Consider the following 13,275-nt stretch of genomic DNA (forward strand, 5'->3'; position numbering starts at 1 on the left):
CTGATACAGACTTATCCAGAAAACATGCAGACTCTCATAAGAAGCGATGTGGCAACCGGGCGTTTCGCATCTGGCGCGACTCTCGCACGTAAACAAAAAGACCCGGCCTTTTGAGGTTATGCAAAAAAAATCACTCTTTTTGTAGATACAAAAATCTTTTTCTTAGCATAACTTTTTACATACTTTAGGCCGTTGCAAATATTTTTTGAAGTTTATGTCCCTCGGATTTTTTTTTTCGCAAAAAAAAAAACTTTTTGTGGGACTGTACATTGGCATTTCATAAAAATTTAAAATGTTTTCAAAGGAGTTCAAACATGCTAAATATGATTATAAACGCAGGAAAATGCATTTTAACTGGTTTTCAGTTGATTAAACTTTAATTTTCATTAAAATTTTGAAGTTTTTCGAAACAATATTTTTTTTGCCCCCTGATTATTCAGGCCAACTTTGAAGGGGGGGGGGGCGACATAAACTTTTAAAAATATTTGCAACGGCCTTACTAAACAGAATAAATTTTAATAGGGTCATATAAAACCCCAAAACGAATCGAATAAGGCTGACCCGGCCAAAATCGGTTCAGCCAGTTCTGAGAAAATCGTGTGGAAAAAAATCATGTCTACACACATCCCCACAGACATTTGTTCAGAATTTGATTCTGAGTCGATATGTATACGTGAAGGTATATCTAGAACAGGGGTGACCAAAGTATGGCCGCGGGCCAAACGTGGCCCGCGAGGTGATTTGTTGTGGCCCGCGGACCCATTTTGAAAGATAATGTAAAATGGCACTTTGACCCATCTTTGAATTGATTTTATAATTCTTAAAAATTTAGGTTTAGTTTGAGCTTTTCCCATGCTTTGATCCAAAAGTTTGAATGTGATTGAAAATTTTTATTTCGTAAATAAAATCATCAAAGGTTTTTGGAAATGAGTTATTAAACATTCAAAATTGACTGTAGGAAACTGTAAAAACAGCAAAAACATGTATTCCATAGTAATTTAAAAATTTTAACGTTCCAATCTCTTAGGGACTTGGCCTAAAACTTATTTTGCGCTTAGAAAATTTTCATCTTGGGATTCGAACTCATGAAATTTGAATTATGAATCATATTTATTAAACTCTTATTAAATTTTTTATATGATATTGAAATTAGAGGAATACTTGTTGATAAATCATTTTGCAGCAATTCATCATTATAGTTGCACTTTGTTTTTTTTTTCAACAAAGTTAGTGTCGCCCCTTTTAGAAATATTTTTTAATTTAAAATAAAATTTCAAGGACAATATGTGCTTTCAATTAAATTCTTTTTTTAATTTTCATTATATTTGTGAAATAACGATTGTCATCAGCCAATAACTGTTCATCCACCCTTGAATGTTTTTGGAGCATGCAAATTGCAATGCAAATCTTATGGATATTTTGTTTTGGTAATTTTTTGGTTTTGTTGATTTGAATAAATTTTTTACCAATTAATTCAAAGCTTTTTTAAACAAAACTGCTGGACAAATATAATGTTTTGTCCTCGTAAATGTTAAAAAATACATGAATCATAAAAAAAATAGCTGATGAAATTTTATGCACTTTTCAGTGTTATATATTGTAAAAAACGTATTTTTATTATCAAATAAAAAAAAAATAAACAATTTTTTTTTCACATTTGGCCCGCCATTCAAAAACTTTGGGCACCCCTGGTCTAAATGCTATAAAATCATGTTAAACAACCATGCGTTCCCTCATATCAGCAATCATGCGCACACTCTTATTTTTGCTACCCCCATAGATAAACGTGTGTGCGCATGGTTGCTTAAGATAAATCCATAGAATTTAGACCCAAATTTACAATTTTATTAATTTGCAGGGAATCAGGGAATTTAATTCTGTCGATTGGAGCGTGTTCAGGGAGCCCAAATCTATCATACCTTGACGAAACTGAGGCGTTTACTGACATCAACTTCAAAAATGTCGATTTGTGTAATCAAGCCTTCGGACACCTTGTTTCGTGTATAAATCTCGCAATGGATAACGTCAAGGCTGTATAGCGAACAATTTATTATTTATTATTATTTATCCAAAAATTCAAATTATTAAAAAAAAAACAAAACCTATCCTTTACTTACCCCTTTCCCGTCTTCAATCCAACGTCAATGCCTCGTGGCGCTGACTCCCAATCAAAAAGTCCACAAAAGTGTGCTCCCATCGTAATCAAAAGTGGATTGGATCGGAAATCAAGCCACAGCTCGAGACAAATTCGCCCAACTTGTGGTGCCAATCAACGGTCCCATTCATCGCTGTTCGTTACTTTTCGACTAGGGATGCTCACATTGTAACGCAACCTTCCCCCCAATCCCCCTCCCCCTTCATCCTGCTGTGAGGTTTAAATTACAGAAGGCCCCGGGTCTTTGCAATCAACTTTGTCCCAAACAGTTGGAGTTTTTGACGAAAATTTGCGGTCTCAAATCAAATAAAGAGACAGCGCCACCCCGCTCTCCACCCTCCACCCTGAGGGCAAAGTTTTCCCAACAACTCACACGTTTTTTGGGGGATGAGTGCGGTGTCAAGGGATGAGCAGATCGCACTAATCAAAGCTCCATCTGAGCGCTTCTTTGGGGGAAAGTGTGAGTGGGGAAAACTCAATAAAAATACTTTCTTCTATCTTTTTTTTTCGGTCGCTGAAGTTTCTTCCTGTTGGTTGTTTGGCAAACAAATCCTGACGAGTGCGGATGGGAAAATAAGACGTTTCCTATGTTCGTTTATCTAATAATTCAATGGAAGAATGTGCAAATTTAGGCGACACAATTGTGTCTTGTCCGATTGTGAATAAAGTTGGAAATTTTATTTGCGTTCGACCCCGGGTCGTGAGGAAAGTAGAAAAGCTGCTTTCACCGTTATGATTGAGTTTATTCAATTTGAAAAGTTCCGCGAGCAAATTGATGTAAATTATGTAATTCAAATTCATAATCCATCCCATGGATTCCATGGGACCATTTGATGATTGTGATTGGTTGGAAGAGCTTACAAAAATCAACCTTGTTTCATAAGATTAATGTAACTTTTTAACTCATTGAACCACATTTTTGAGTCGTGAGCAAATTTTCTACTTTCTGCTGTTGCTTTTTAAGCAATCAAATAAAATTGATGGTGGAGCCAAATAGCATCCTAAATTTAGATTGAAATATTTCTTAACGCAAGTAGCAAGAATATCACAAAGCATTTCTAACAACTGACTGTCTGACTTAAAACTGTATCACAATGGTTACTACAACTTTTGTTTGACAAGTTTGCAGATGATTGCAATGCAATTTTGCTTTTCCAGTTGAAAATAATATTTATCTTTCCTTTGTAGTGTGAACAATACATAGATTTATTTGAATTTATACTTGATTTCCTAATTTGCTGTTTGTTTACAAATGGGTCATTCCACCTCAATCGTGCATATAAAAGTGCAAAATTGAAATCAAATCAAGAATTATGTGGGGCTGTTGAAATGATCAAAACCTATAAGAATCTCGATTTACGTTCAAATGTCACCACCCCAAAGTTTCGTCTTCTTCGCAAAAAAGGTTAAACATTTTTCGAACTGCGGTATATCTGGAGCCGCAAGCCGTTCAAAATCGAGGTATGACTTATTTTGAAAGAAAAAATAGACATAGAATCGATTGGCTTGGTCCATTTTCCAATTGTCAATTGTTTTCAGTGCATGTTACGCAAATAAAAACTTGTTGCTTATTTTGTTCATTGAAAGCAAATTTCGAAAAAAAAAAATCCCGGGCAGACGGTAATAACAAAATTCATGCCATATACTGTTAAAATAACAGAAAATGTTATGGAATCTTCTTAAAAAATCAATTTTTGCATAAGAGTTTAATAACAGTTTATGTTATCATAACAAAATTTGTTATTGGTCTGGTATTGGTTGAAAGCCAAAACAAATTGGGAATAACATTTTTTGTTATGGAAGAATAACTCCAACTGTAAGTAGGATGATAGGATTAGTTGTTAAAATATCAAAAAAATAATGACAAAGATTTGATAGAAGAACACCGTAAACTGGGGTCAATCGGGACACATGGGGCGAATTGGGACAGCAGTTTTAACCATGATGGAGCAAAATATTTTAATTTTTCTGGTTGGTTTCGGTTAGAACAGACTCAGGCCAACAAAATGTGTACATCCATTTCCAAATTTAAAAGCTTTAAGTGCTCTCAAAACTGCTGTCCCTATTCAGACTATAGTCCCGATTCACCCCAGATTACGGTAACTAAAAATGTTATTAGCATGTTATTACAATAACAATCCAATAACAAAAAAATCATAATGACGAATAACAAATCCTGTTATAAATAACCTAAAATGTTATTGGCCTAGTGTTTTCAAATATCAAAAAATGTTATTCGCAAGTTATTTCCGTCTGCTCGGGACATCACCATCGTTTTCCTGATAAATTTTACTCATTTTTTCCAATCCAATTTAATGTTTTATTTTTAGTTTACGAGATATTGAATTTTGAATGTTACAGATGGAATATTGAAAAATAAACAATTTTATGCCACTTTTGCTGTCCTCAAACATCCTGTCAAACAATTTTACTGTCGGTTGGATTGCAGAAGAATAGTCGCAACAAGTGCTTTCACCACCATCACCACGAAACCTTCATCATCATCAACATTCTCTCGCTCGAAACACCAACACAAAATTACACATTTGTGTGAATGTTTGCTTTTCCTAACAGGTGCGCAGGCCAGAATTGGTAGGAAATATTGATTAATTATTACACATCAATCAGCCGGAGAGCCTTCAAGTATTTGTGCAACATGCCACAAAACTGTACCGGTACACTCAAGTGTAATTAGCGAAGCGAGCGAGTTACACCATCCTCTTGTAATGTTTACATGAGTTTTGAATAGTTTGAATAACTCACTAATTGGCAAACGCCACAAAAGAGAACGTTTGTTTGGTAATCACTTGATATTAATTTCAAAATTGAAAATGGCAAACAACTCCTAATTATGTTTGAAATAAACTTTATAAGTGCCAGTGTGATTTTTCATCCACTAATGAGTTTGTGATTTATATACTTTAAATTTTTCCAACACAAAATTTGACTCTTGATACTCCGAAAGCCCTTAATCCGATTCCTAGAAGACAAGCAAAAAGAAGAAGTTGGGCATTTTAATGAGCCTCTCACACATGAGGTGGTACAATTTTATTTATAAACCAACCACTCTGCCACCAATTTTGGGCTCCAACTTGGCAACCGGAAGTGAGCCTCGTTGAAATTTAATAAACCAAAAATCTGTTTCGAATAACCGTTCCCGTGGTTGGTTGATGGAGTGAGGGCTCGAGAGTCGATCTCAGCACGGGCGAGAATGGTGAGGAAGGCGCGATATCATCCCCCAAAATAGGCGCAAACCGAGCTGCCGAAACCGGATGTACGTGTTCCGGTGTGTGTGTGTGTGTGTGTGTGTGTGTGTGTGTTGTTTGTGTGCACACATATACGCACTCCGCCCTCATTATGTTAATTCGGTTGGAATAAATTGAAAAGGAAGTTATTTCGAAATTTTCGAGCCACGATGAGAAACCTGTTTTTTCGGCAATTTTTCGGAAAAAGGATCCAAAAAGTTATAAATCAGCTTCATTAAAATTCAGTTTTATATTGTTTAAAAACAATATTTGACCAACCTAATAAATTTTGATCTTGCCTTCCGTCGGACGGAGAAGTAAATGTTTGGCTCGGTTTAACCTGTCTCAACAGTAATGAAGTTGAATGGTATTTATCAAACATTTCTTAAAAATAATAAAGTTGGATGATCTGGCAACATTGTCATGAGACATGAAGACTCAGGTATATTTGTTTATCTTTCAAAGGCAGGAAAAAAAAATATTAAAATTCTAAAAAAATACTTTTGAAATGTTTAAAAAATCCTGTTCATTTGATACCCATAATGTTAAAAACTTTAATTTTGATTATTTTTACAAAATTACGTAGTTTGGTAAAAATCTTGAGTATTTTCAAAAATGTGTGTTCAAAAATTACTTCCGAAATGTTTGGAAAAGTCCCGATCTATTGATACCCATTTTTTTTTTGTGAAAATATACCTTTGAATTAAAAAAAAAAATGTGCGGATGTGCGATATGACTTCGCCCGACTTCCCGGGAGAACTTCCTGCCCTCGTACGTACTCACTCACGAGATTCACCTTCCTAATGATAAGAAGCTGCTCGCGGGAAAAGCTTTTCCTTCCCTTCGGGCCCAAAACATTCTCACCTTTCCCCGTGCCTGAAGTAATCACCAACAAGTCCCGGATTGAATTACACTTTGGCTTTTTTTAGAAGTAAAAGAAGCAAAATGTGGAGAAAAAAAATCTTTGAAGAAAAAGACTTCTTTATGTCCCCCCGCGAAAGGAGCGTAGGGAAAAGAGCTAGCAATTTTTCGCAATGATGGTGATGATCCTGTGGTGCGTCGCGTGCCTCCTCCTTCTACTACAGGAAAGCACACGTCGTGTGGGTGTTTTGGGAGTAGGTGGGTTGCTGATTTCGCTTCCACGGAAGCCGTCACGCTGGCTTTTGCGATGTTCTGGTTGTGAAAAAAGATGAAGATGATTGGCTGGGTTTTCCCCGTTCTTTTCTTGACATTTTAAACCGATAAGAGCTTTGAAATGGGAAATGGAAGAAGGGAAAATGGGGAAAGAAAGTTCACCGAAGTTAGATGGATTCAGTGACTTTTTGAAAGTCGCTGGTAATTGATATTCAGTTAATATTGCTGCAATGAATAAAACAAAGTTTGAAAGTTGTTTACTTAAAGGTTTAAAGCACAAAACCATGTTGATTGATAATGATTTTATTTTGATTTTGTTCAAAAGGAATGTGTTTAACAGAATTGAAATTGCTGCAACATGCTAAAGGTTCGTTCAATACAAATTATTTATCGCCCCCTGGGGTCTCTTTGGTTCAATGTTTTCCCATTGCCACCAGGCTGACATTGTGACCGTTGACCCTTTGTTGGTCCTAGAGCTGATTTTCAATTAAACATCAGTTCGGGGGAAATGGGGGCAAAATTTTGCTGACAGTATCAACAATCCACTATCAATTATATCTGCGAGCGGGATTCAATCGCGATTAATGCACTCACCAGCATGGGGTGATGGGATTGTACCAATGTGTGTGTGTGTATCCTATTTTGCTGATCAAAAGTATCATAATTCATAAAGTGACTGTGTGTGTGTGTGTGTGTGTGTTTACAATCCTCCATTGTCGTTTCCCCTTCCGGGGTTTCGAATGCATAGAACAGTATTTGCCCAATAAGCAAATTAATTGATAATTTTGGCTACACAAACTAGTTTCCAGAGTTAGGAAATGAATAGCTCTGTTTGCATCAGAAGGCAGATAATTTGAATTATTTTTGGCTGGTAGTTGCTATTTGGTCGAAATGTGGGTCAAGTTGACGAGGTATTATTTTCTTCATTGCTTTATTTTGTTAGTCCTTATATTTTGATCGCTATCTGAAAATTGTTTAAACCAAATTTAGGATCTATTAGTTTCAAACCGATGTCAGCACTCAAAATAGCACCAATTTACCTTTCACAAAATTGCACTATAATTATCTATGCACTCCGCGGTTTCCCGCAGAACATATGAGTTGCAATTAAATCTAGCAAAACAAAAAAGGCCTAATCCCAATTTCGCTGATTCTGTTCATCAAACAACCATTTCCACTTTATCCGGGGGCTCGCTGGTGGGCACCGCAAAAACAAAGTGCAACATTCGAAAATTTCCCAATCAAAACAGCTGGACACCGACCGTTCGTCACGGCACATATTTTGCAACAAATGTGAAATCATTATGCAAACATGCAAATTTTAATATACAATTTGAGCTGCGATTCGGAAAGGCACACCCCCACCCAAATATGCAGATTAGATGATATACAGTAACAATTTTCCGGTGATAAATAGGATGACTCAGCTTCTCCCCCGGCCCTCCCACTTTAGTCAAACACAAAATTATTCAAAATTTCTAATAGTATACCATCAGGTTCATCAGCAGCGCGTGAGAGCTACCCACCCACATGCGGAAACAGTAATAATTTATGTCATAATTTTCATATTAATCAGCACAGAAATAGAAGAGAGCTTCTACGTAGGTCACACTGATCCAGTTATTCCTAACTGAAAGGTATTCGACTGGTATTGCAGTTGAGTATATTCATCGTGTTATATTTTATGAATGTTAAAATAACTTATCTCTTGAAAAACAAACTAAGGTGAAATGTTACTCAATTTATAGTTGCGCATAGAAAATTCTTGCAGCACATTCATCTATGCTGAGATAGTACTATTATGCAACAAGTTGTAGAATGATTTTTTTGTTTGCAGAAAGAAGTTTTTAGAACACGAGTCGTACATTTCACAATTCCATTGTGAAACTTTTAACTTTTGCTCTCATTCTCGATCTGAAAAAAATTTTCTTTTGCAACTTGTGGCATAAACTACTATTTCGTCGTCATCGTGCTAACTTGTCGTACGTGCATTTTGGGCCAAATTGAGTTAAGAACGCCATTTTGTGCTGCTCACAATGCCACATCTTTTGACCTTCACAGATCCCCAAAATTCGATTTCAATCCTAAGATATTCAATGAAAACCAAGAAAGCTCCGAAATTTTTTGTCACTTTACATATGAAAGTAGTTTCAATCTTGTCGTGCTATCTTGTCACTCCCTGAAAATTGATGTAAGTGCGATAAATGGGCAAAGGGATTTCAGGTCAGGATGCGTTTGACGCACGTAAAAGCTAGACTACCGTAAATATTTGTAATTATAACTCGGGACTCCAGCAACCAATTTGAACCAAACTTCGGGACAAAGAAATTTATAACATTTATTACAATAAAATAAACTCAAATACATTTAGTCAAAGCTGTTCATTGAAACATCGGTTTAAGGAACCATAACGAGATTTTAATTATCTTGTGATATTTTTTTAACTTGTTGTAAAGCTTTTCGAATCTGCAAATGCATGTTTATTTTTTTTAAATATATTTTGTCTATGTTTTGAATTTCACTACTCTCATGTTGTTTATTGACTTTATATTATTTGCTTATTATATTTTTAATAATATATTTATGAGAGTCGTCTCAAGTCGATTTCCGGGAGTCTCGACCAAATTACCCGGAAATCGAGAGGTTAAAAAATGATCGATTTACAGGGCATTCCTGCTTGTCATCTTCTACACGAATGCTATTCTTTTGTAAAATTGCCTGGGCTGCACAGAAAAGAAGTCGATTCCTAAAATCATGAATTTTGTTCATGAATTTGAGAACCACGAAGTAAAATATTCACGTTTACGGTGCAAATGCACCATACTCATGAATAATTTTTTTTGTGGTTCCTAAATTTATAAACACAATTCACGATTTCAGGAATTGGTTATTTTTTCTGTGCAGTCAAGGCAACTTCCCATACGAATGGCATACTAGATTTAGTTTTTTCGTATCTGCAGCCAAAACTAAACACTATTTTTGCGAAATTCAAGTTTCAGAAAGTGCTTTGAAACATCCTATACCTCCCGCAATTGGAATCTCGATTTTGACAAAATGTGGGTAATAGCCGTTTTTTCAATGATGGGCAGTAATGTTAATTTGTCAATAAAACAACACGAATTGTAACTTAAATGGCTCCAGTTGTGTTTTTTTTTTCAACCCGCAATCTTCTTTCTCTATCATGATGTGACAAATGTCAACTTTAATTTGTCTCTTGTTTGCTGTTTCAAAGCCCTGAACGTTGAATATCAACAACAACTGATACGTCAGCCATCATCCACTCTGACTGGTTCACATAAATCACACTCAAAGTATCCCATTGTGTGCGCACTAGTTAACACAGCAAAACAAACTTTTTTGTCTTTAATTAAATTGATTTTCACTTTAAATTCTTCAAGGAAGTGCAGTGCAGTCACAATGTTGTGACATTTGCTTACAAGTAATGTTACATGACATTTCACGTAATTAAATTTTTTCAACTGTGTTGCCACGGAAAATAGCCTGGTCACCCACGCCACCCCACCTATCACTATCGGCTCAAATGGTAATTTAGTGCATGTTTTTGCTTTTCCAAGTGTGAATTTATGCATGAGGATGTGAGTGTGTGTGTTGGTGCGTTGTATCCCACACGATGGTGGGAAAAAGCTGGGTTGGTTGTTTTAGGAGTTAGGAAGAGCGACGTCATTTGGCACCGTGCTGGTTGGGCCCAATGAAGGGTGGATTATCGGTCATGTCGGGGACGGTTCGGTCCCCTTTTTTGCCCCTCGGAATATCCGGAAAGTGGGGCTTTAACTAGACCACATTTCCATTGGATGGAGGGTTTTAGAACATGGCAACATTTTTGGGGTTTTTGAGGATATGGTAATTACTGCGAATCCACTGACTGTGTTGTGATATTTTGTGTGTGTGTTTTTGCTTTTGTTTGTATCGGTTTAACTGGAAACTAAGGGGGCATTGTTATGAGCTTTGACATTGAACAATATTTACATCAGCATGTGTTGCAACATATTTGAAAACATGTTTGAGTTTCAAAAGTAATCTCTTGGAAAGGGAAATAGCTTTTTGCTAAAACTCTCGTTTGATTTGAAAACTGTTTGGCTTTATGAGTTACATTTTGTTTACGTATCAAAACTGCTATAAAATGAACGGGGAAACTACAAAATCAAACGCATTTCAGTTTTTTTTTTTCGTCACGTTGAGTGACAATCTATAATTTAAATTTCAATTAGCGAATCCTTTCCGGACATGACGTCCGGCGTTGAAGAGCAAATTCAAATGCAATCAAGCTTTTAGCCCACCCGTTCGACGCTTGACGTTGCTCCGCTCGATTAACATTAGTGTCAACTGAACATTCCTCTCTCGTTCTATTTCGCGTCCTCACCCCGACGCCGTCACGCTCCGTCGAGTTAAAACGCTTAAAACAATTGATAATAAAATTAATTGACGTTCCATTAGAAATTCATTAAACTGTCTTTTGTCGGCAGCGAAAGGAGCCTTTTATCCGGCTGCGAGCACGTCTTGACATTGCCAAGTGCCATTCTTTATTTATTTCCCAAGCCATCGCACCCTTCTCACCACGTGGCTCATCGTCCTGCTGAGAGGTCCTCGTTTGCGCCCTCCCCTCCCTTTGGGTGTGATCAGCCTGGGTGCTTAAAATGTCCTCCAGAGAAGGAGCAGAAGAGGTGAGCCTGTCCTTTTAGCCGAGGCAAACTTTTCCCGCGACCGACCGTTAAGGGGCCACTCCAGGATTATAAAAGTGATTTTTCCCCCTGCCCACTCATTTCGACTCTGCAGAGGTGTAGGAAAAACTCATTTTCCCCCTCACCTGACGATAAGTGGGGAGGAAAATGTGGCTTGTTGCGTCCCACTTCGCGCGCGGAAAGCATCGTTCACTAGTGGACCCTTGAGTGCCGAGTTGAAAAAAAAAGTTACATGATTATTTTGGGTTTTTGTTAGGCTAAGGCAATTTTGAGGTTGGCGTCATTCAATCTTCCGAAGTGGGAGTTGCTGAATGAGATACCCAACTCCGCAGGCCTGGCTAGGTTTCCCATGGTCTCCTAAGGGTTAAAACCGCTACAAAGCTACAGAATGCTCGCGCTCGAGATGAGCTTCAAAAAGGTGATTCTTTGTTGGCCCTTTTTTGCGCTGCTCCAACCCTGGACCATAATTTTGACTCTTAATCGGCGAGGAAAAATGGGGATTCAAAGGCCGCTCGTCGACAAAGAGCTGCAAGTGGGTGGGACGGGAAAATTACTCTAATGACAGTAAACTCTTTGCTCATTAACGAACCATCAAAGAGGATGGCAGCAGTGATGCCAGTGTTGTTCGGACTTGTTTTCTTTGCACTGAGTCAAGTTGATAGCACTGACTATTTGAAGAGTTAGGTTCGTGATTCCTGTTTGCGTAGGATATATTGACAATGCAAATGGTTATTATGTTTACACTTGAAAAGTTTTGTACTGACATGTTTTCAAAATTTGTATCGTTGAGTATCGTTTAGCGATTCTCAAGCACGATGTGTGACAATCTGATAGAGGTCAAGAAAACTGCATTGTCATGCATCAATCCAACATTTTTTTCATACAGCGCCAACTTAAGTGCAGCAATGGAAGCATGTATGATGCGCTTTCTTCGGGAGTCGCTGGTTCCTGCGATGATCATCAACAAGCTTAAACTGTATTGGAATAAACAGGGCTGCGGAGTCGGGTCATGTTTCAAGCGACTCCAACTCCGACTCCGACTCCGGCTTTCTGAGATTAGCCGACTCCGACTCCGACTCCGGCTCCGGCTTTCAGCTCCAACCGACTCCGACTCCGACTCCAACTCCGGCCTACCAACTCTAGCCGACTCCGACTCCGACTCCGACTCCAGCTTTCAACAAATGGTTGGCTCTGACTCCGACTCCGACTCCACATATTTTTTAATGTTTTAAAAGTTAGTTAACTATTTTCTTGAAAGCACTGATAAATGGGATTATCAAAATACTCTCTATGTGTTATTTTTTTCGAGGGAATTAAGTTAGAAACACAAAACGGAAAAAAGTTTCTAGGTAACAAGTTTTAAACGTTATTGAAACAGTAATCAAATAAATATCTGCTATTTTGAAGGCATTTTCAGAAGAACAATTCTGTATGTAAATTTGGATTTATTTACTTAACCTCAAAATTACATTTAATTTATGAAAAGCTAAAAAATTTGAATATTTAATTAATGTTTTGTGAATGAATCATTAACAGAAACCTAGCCTTAATGATCGATTTTACATATAAATTCAATTTTCTCACTTTTAGGCTGACATTTATAAGAAGCACAGTTTGATAGTCACTGTGCTTCTTCACCTTGGTTTTTTTGAATAACAATTTTAAACGAAACTTCTTTTTAAAGCTTCATTGATTTTTTAAGACGTACATGGACATCATGTTCAGCCATGGCTTATCATCGCAAATCAATGCATCTAAAAAAAATATTCGTGGATTGAACGCTTAAGGGGTCCTTTTAAAATATTCGTGACCCAGAAAATATTTTGCTTAGGGATTTTTAATTTATTTTAATTTTAAAATTTTATATATATTTACAATGGAGGCGCGCGATACTTCTTGAATCTACACCTAAAACGAAGCTTTATGAATGATCCTGCGCCTCCATAAAAATATATGATAAAAAAACTAAAATTGGAAAAAAAATCCACATGTAAAATATTTTCTAGGTCACGGATATGATAATAATCACCATTCGTCATAT

This window comes from Culex pipiens, chromosome 1 (genome assembly GCF_016801865.2).
Source record: "Culex pipiens pallens isolate TS chromosome 1, TS_CPP_V2, whole genome shotgun sequence".
Taxonomy (NCBI): Eukaryota; Metazoa; Arthropoda; class Insecta; order Diptera; family Culicidae; genus Culex; species Culex pipiens.